The sequence below is a fragment of the Triticum dicoccoides genome, chromosome 7A (assembly GCF_002162155.2).
Source record: "Triticum dicoccoides isolate Atlit2015 ecotype Zavitan chromosome 7A, WEW_v2.0, whole genome shotgun sequence".
NCBI classification, from domain to species: domain Eukaryota; kingdom Viridiplantae; phylum Streptophyta; class Magnoliopsida; order Poales; family Poaceae; genus Triticum; species Triticum dicoccoides.
Genome location: NC_041392.1, coordinates 79130616 through 79137739, shown reverse-complemented (window position 1 = coordinate 79137739; position 7124 = coordinate 79130616).

Below are 7124 nucleotides of genomic sequence, written 5' to 3'. Positions count from 1 at the left end.
GAGCTTTCATACATTTATAGCTCTAGTGCATCCGTTGCATGGCAATCCCTACTCACTCACATTGATATCTATTGATGGGCATCTCCATAGCCCGTTAATACGCCTAGTTGATGTGAGAATATCTTCCTCTCCTTTTTGTCTTCTCCACAACCACCATTCTATTCCACCTATAGTGCTATATCCATGGCTCACGCTCATGTATTGCGTGAAAATTGAAAAAGTTTTGAAAAAGTTAGAGTATGAAACAATTTCTTGGCTTGTCATCGGGGTTGTGCATGATTTAAGTACTTTGTGTGGTGAAGATGGAGCATAGCCAGACTATATGATTTTGTAGGGATAACTTTCTTTGGCCATGTTATTTTGAGAAGACATAATTGCTTTGTTAGTATGCTTGAAGTATTATTATTTTTATGTCAATATAAACTTTTGTCTTGAATCTTTCTAATCTGAATATTCATACCACAATTAATAAGATTTGCATTGAAATTATGCCAAGTAGCACTCCGCATCAAAAATTCTCCTTTTATCATTTACCTACTCGAGGACGAGCAGGAATTAAGCTTGGGGATGCCTGATACGTCTCCAATGTATCTGTAATTTTTGATTGCTCCATGCTATATTATCTACTGTTTTGTACTATATTGGGCTTTATTTTCCACTTTTATATTATTTTTGGGACTAACCTATTAACCGGGGGCCCATCCCAGAATTGCTGTTTTTTGCCTATTTCAGTGTTTCGAAGAAACGGAATATCAAACGGAGTCCAAACGGAATAAAATCTTCGGGAACGTGATTTTCTCACCGAACGTGATCCAGGAGACTTGGACCCTGCTCCAAGGAACAAAAGAGGCGGTCACGAGGGTGGGGGGCGCCCCCCGGGGCGCGCCCCCCTGCCTCGTGGGCCCCTCGTTGCTCCTCCGACGTACTTCTTCCTCCTATATATACACACGTACCCCCAAATGATCAGAACAGGAGCCAAAAACCTAATTCCACCGCCGCAACTTTCTGTATCCACGAGATCCCATCTTGGGGCCTGTTCCGGAGCTCCGTCGGAAGAGGGCCGTCATCACGGAGGGATTCTACATCATCATTGCCCCTCCGATGAAGTGTGAGTAGTTTACCTCAGACCTTCAGGTCCATAGTTTGTAGCTTGATGGCTTCTTCTCTCTCTTTGAATCTCGATAAAAAGTTCTCCCCCTCTCTTGTGGATATCTATTCGATGTAATCTTCTTTTTGCGGTGTGTTTGTTGAGACCGATGAATTTTGGGTTTATGATCAAGTCTATCTATGAATAATATTTGAATCTTCTTTGAATTCTTTTATGTATGATTGGTTATCCTTGCAAGTCTCTTCGAATTATCCGTTTGGTTTGGCCAACTAGATTGGTAGTTCTTGCCATGGGAGAAGTGCTTAGCTTTGGGTTCGATCTTGCGGTGTCCTTACCCAGTGACAGAAGGGGCAGCAAGGCACACGTATTGTATCGTTGCCATCGAGGATAACAAGATGGGGTTTATTTCATATTGCATGAATTTATCTCTCTACATCATGTCATCTTGCTTAAGGCGTTACTCTGTTTTTAACTTAATACTCTAGATGCATGCTGGATAGCGATCGATGATTGGAGTAATAGTAGTAGATGCAGAATCGTTTCGATCTACTTGTCACGGACGTGATGCCTATATACATGATCATTGTCAGGACCCCGACTCAATGCCACATCGATCTAGCATGTAACACCTCATATCACTTTGCGGCCTCACGCACGGTATTCCCACGGGTGTCGCCTTACCTTAGCCCGGGACCGTTTGCGCCTTTTGGCACACGTATATGACGGTGTCGCTAGCATCCATATGATAAGGAGCCCGGGCTGACATGGCTAGTCGTAAACCCAAAGTGGCACAGACTTACAGGGACAGGCATCCATGACCCAGCATCGAACGTGTCGGTCATCAACGAGTGAATCCAGGCTGTAGCACTGGGCTAGCAGGACTCCGGTGAACCGGGCTGTAGCGGGCTAACAGGACTCCGGTATTCATCGCGTGACATTTCCCCGTAGGGACAGACACAGGAACGAAGAAGGACACATGCCGGCCAGCCTAAGTGTTCCGGAGCAGTAGCAAGCTACCAAGGCTCAATGGAAACACTAGGAGACATTTCCCGGTAAGAGAGGCTACTAAAGATAAACAACTAGATAGTCAGATCCCACACATACCAAGCATTTCATTAACATACACACAATATGCTCGATATGTGCAATACAACATGGCATCACAAAATGACTCTACGACTCAAGTATTTATTCAATAGGCTCCGAGGAGCGAGATATTACAAACATGGGTCTCATGACCCAACAATCAGAGCATACCAATCAAAGCACAAGCGGAAGCTATCATGTCTGAGTACAGACGTCTATAAATGAAAAAGGCTGAAAAGCCTGACTATCTATCAGATCCTGCCGAGGGCACAAGATCGTAGCTGAGGTAACAAGCTAAACGTCGAAGTCCACGCGGAACTACAAGTGAGACCGAAGTCTCTCTGCAAAAACATAAAATAGGCAAACGTGAGTACAAATGTACCCAGCAAGACTTACATCAGAACTAACTACATATGCATCATTATCAACAAGGGGGTGGTGGGGTTTAACTGCAGCAAGCCAGCTTTGACTTGGTGGCTATCCTGAACTACGACTGCAAGCGACTCTTTTGAGGTGGCGCACACGAGTCCACATATTCACCAACCAATACACCACTATGGAACCGCTCCCGTCTCCCTACGAGAACGCCATCCATAGCACTCACGCTTATCTTGCGTATTTTAGAGTATCCACTTTCACTTGTCTATGAACTGATATAAGCAACCCAGAAGTCCTTTTCCGCGGACACGGCTATTCGAATAGATGATGTTAACCCTGCAGGGGTGTACTTCTTCATACATGTTTCCACCACTTAGCGTCTGCACACGACATGTGCTCGGCAGACTTCAAGCGAAAGCCGACGTGGGTGTAGACCACGACCTACCTAAACACTCAAGTCTCTAGTCCAGGTTTATCGCCTATTCGGGTTCCATCCATGAGGAGATCCAGCCGGAGTTTCGCTCACAGCCCCAAACGATGTGAACAGGGTTCCGTGACACCAAACGGGCGCCCGGTATACCCGGCCACGTGCCTACCGCATCACAGCCCACCCCTACGGTCAGCGCTGTCCATGGCCTCCAGCATACTACAAACACCAGAAACTACTTGCAACTCCTGGACAGAGGACGAGGGTGAATAAGAAGTCGAGCGGGGTCATATTTCAGGGCCCAATGTATGGTAGTAGCTGAATCATGGATCACAAACGCAGAACTCAGTTCCTGAGGACGGCTGCAATGAGACAACCCACCATGTACTCCTACATGGCCTCTCACCGCTACCTTTACCAAATCGTGTTCACACACTTAGCTCACACACAGTAGGACATGTTCACACGCCTCTGATTCATCCCCGATGAATTAGACCTGACTCAACTCTAAGCAGTAGCAGGCATGACAAACAAACATGAATGAGTAGGCACAACAGGGCTCAAACAACTCCTACTCATGCTAGTGGGTTTCATCTATTTACTGTGGCAATGACAGGTCATGCAAGGGATAAAGGGGTTCAGCTACGGCAGCAAGTAACAGATGAATCGATGATGTCCTAATGCAGTAAAAGAGAGCAGGAGCGAGAGAGTAGGATTGTATCGGAATGAACAAGGGGGTTTTGCTTGCCTGGCACTTCTGAAGATAACATTGAGTCTTCATCAGTGTCAACGATCACATCATCGGTATCACGTCTATCGAGAGGGGACAAATACCGGCAACACAGAAGGGAACACAATCAATGCAATGCACAATATGATGCATGATCATGACATGGCAAAATGAATGTGTTTTGGGCTAATGCAACTAGCAACAGATTAAATGAAGTTGGTTTGAATACAAGATTCCAATTCAAACTCCATATGTGATTATTCAAATGCCATTTAATTGATTTGTGCTAAACAGCAGCTATAAGTTGTTCTAACATGCATGAAAATGGTACAGATGGATTCCTTGAATTTTTCTGATAATTTTTCATATATAATTTATTTAATTTGGAGTTACGGTTAATTTTCTATGATTTATTAAAGTTTATACAATTTTCTGGAATTATAAATCATTTCCTAATTTATTTAATTCCAGAAATACTTTACTGCGTCAGCATGACGTCGGCATGACGTCAGCAAGTCAACAGGGGCCGGTCAGGGTCAAACCTGACGTGTGGGGTCCACACGTCAGTGACACGGGGGCTAATCCCGCGTTGACTCGGGCTTTGACCCGCTACGGGGCCCGCTGTCAGTGTCTGTGGGGGGTGTTTAGCATGGTCATTAGTGGCTAATGACAGCGCCACGTCACTGGCCACCGGAGTTCGGCCGGCGGCGACCCGAAACGCGGCGGAAGTTCACCGGGGTTGCGCTACGGGCAGCGGCTGGACGCGCGAAGGGCACCAAAAGGTAGCCCGTGCCCGTGCGCATCTAGGGGGGCCAACGGGAGGTGCGGGGGTGGCCGGGGTTCGCCGGAATGGAGCCCGAGGCGGCGGCCGGAGCTCGGGTGGGTGCGGGGTTAGCGCTGCGGCTTGCAAACAAGCTAGCTGCCACGCTAGCGTTGCTCCACGGGTCGTTGCGAGTGCAACGGACGCAGGCGTGGGACCAAAAGGTCACCGGAGCTTCACCGGCGACGAGCCCGTGCGGCGGAGCGTCTCGGCTCCGGTGGAGGGAGCGGCTAGGGGGCGAATTAGGCAACGAGGCATGGGGGAAACGATGCAGCGGCTCACCGCGATTCTTCTGGTGCTGCTGGCGAGGCAGGGGAGGCACGGGGTCCGGCGAATCGACGGCGGGGATCACCGGCACCCGAGGTCGGAAACGGCGGCGTTGGAGATGCAGCAGAGCTTCTGGCGTCGCGTGACTCGATGGAGAGGACGACGACGTCGTGGCGGAGCTCGGAAGCGCGTCGGAGAGGAGAGGGGGTGGCTGGTGGCCACGAGGGAGCTCGTCGGCGGCGGCGAGCGTGTTCGGTGAGGTGGGAAACGGCGAGAGAGGGAGCAGGGGAAGAGTGAGAGAGGTCGGGCGGATCGGGACGACACCGGGGCATTCATCCACGCGGCCAGGGGAAGCAGGAGGTGGCCAGGGGAAGCAGGAGGTGGCCGAGGCAGCGTCGGCGCGCGCCACGCCTCGCCTCTGTTCGTCCTCCTGGCAGAGGAGGAAGAGGACAAGGGGGAGGAGGTGGGCTGGGCCGCACAGTGCTGGACCAGCACAGGAGCTGGTCCGGCTCTGGTGGGCTGCACGGGTAAGTGGCCAGGTAAAACTCTCTTCTTTTTATAATTATTTCAGTTTTCTATTTTGCAGGTTTGTTTTGAATTTGGTTTTGAAACCAATTCAATTTATTTTGCTTCTGACAATATTTTTAGGAGCTAAAAGAATTAAAACAATGCTCCCCAAAATATTTTAGAATTATTGGACCTATATTTATTTAATAGTAGATATAAATCCAATTCAAATAATTATTGATTTATATCAAATGCCCAAATTAAATGTTTCTGAGACACCAAAAATATTGGTTTGGATTTTACCTCTTGCCAATATTTCCAGAGGATAACAGGAACATTTTCTTGGATACATTTGAGAAGATTTAATTGTTGGTTATTTTTAGAGGTTTCTGAGGCTTTGAAAATTCCTCAATTCAAATTTCATTTGAATTTAAACATGATGCAGCAAGAGGTCTAGCCTAGTGCATTACCAGAAGCTAGGGATGTGACAACTCACCCCCACTAAACAAGAATCTCGTCTCGAGATTCAAGCGTAGGGTAAGATGAAGGGGAAACGCAAACTAGTATAATCTTCACGATCCAGGTTGCACCTCGAATGAACGTTGATTCGATCACCACCTTTGTCTTGATGTCTTGTTCTGAGAAATCCTGCCAACATGACATGGAGGGAAGAAGGAGACTCTAGAAGGGTCGATCTTCTCGAAGATCGAACAACTCACGGAATGAGACATAGGACCATCTCTCGGGTTGAGACACGAGATACACGTCAAGAGGGGTGGAAAGAAACGGATGACGAAGGTTCACTAGGTAGGCAACAATTCCACACTTAAAAAGGTGGTAAACGATTGTCCACATAGCGAGGAGTTGAGTTGCTATGATACCACGACGAAACATCCTGGAGGAGGGTGATTCATAGATTATTTCCTTAAGTGGCAAAAAGAATTACCTATGATTCAAAGATCATTGAAACTCTTTATACCAGCCTAAGGCAATTCTCGAGCGATCGTTTGGAGGGGGTCGGTAGAATGGCATACTCGGACTTGGATGATGTGGATTACCTTGTTGAAGACAACGTAATGTATGATTTTTGCTTATCACCGGAAATGGAAGAGACCCATGGTAGAATGGCACATTGGCGGTGCAAGCTGGGAACAAAATGCAAATGCTGGGAATGATTCTGGTAACTGGGGAAGAACCCAACAATAGAGAGTGAATTCACTGTTTGAAAAGGTCATAGCATTGACGAGGGAACTGAGAGCATCCCAATTAGTGTCGATGATAACACCTAGCGCTTGTGCGTGCTCTCAAGAACTTGAGCATTTCCACAATCATCAAGGTTTTACCAACATCCGTGTCAAGGATCCTGGCAACACAACATACTACCATGACGAATAGTGATGGGCGATGCAGATGCAAAGGAGGATAACACTTTCTCAGATTTCACCTTAGCGAGGCCAAGGAAACAAAATCTGGATGATCGACCGAGAGACATTTAGCACTCCGCTTCTAATGTTCTCCTTGATGTGCTAGTGTAACCCATTCATAGATATGGTTTGATATCTAGAACATCAAGTAAAAAGGTCGGACTTCGGGAGCACAGGAATCCATAAGGAATAACTACGGAGGTAAATCCTACGAAGTCCTCATGGGGAGGTGGCCAACTTCCTCAATCATGATATTATAATAACAGGTCTTCCGGCTGGGTGTGTTGGCCACGACATCCACCTTACCGGTTATCGAGAGACCAATATTATAGTTCTTGGGAAATGTTCCAACCATTATATCTGCCTGAGATTCAGAT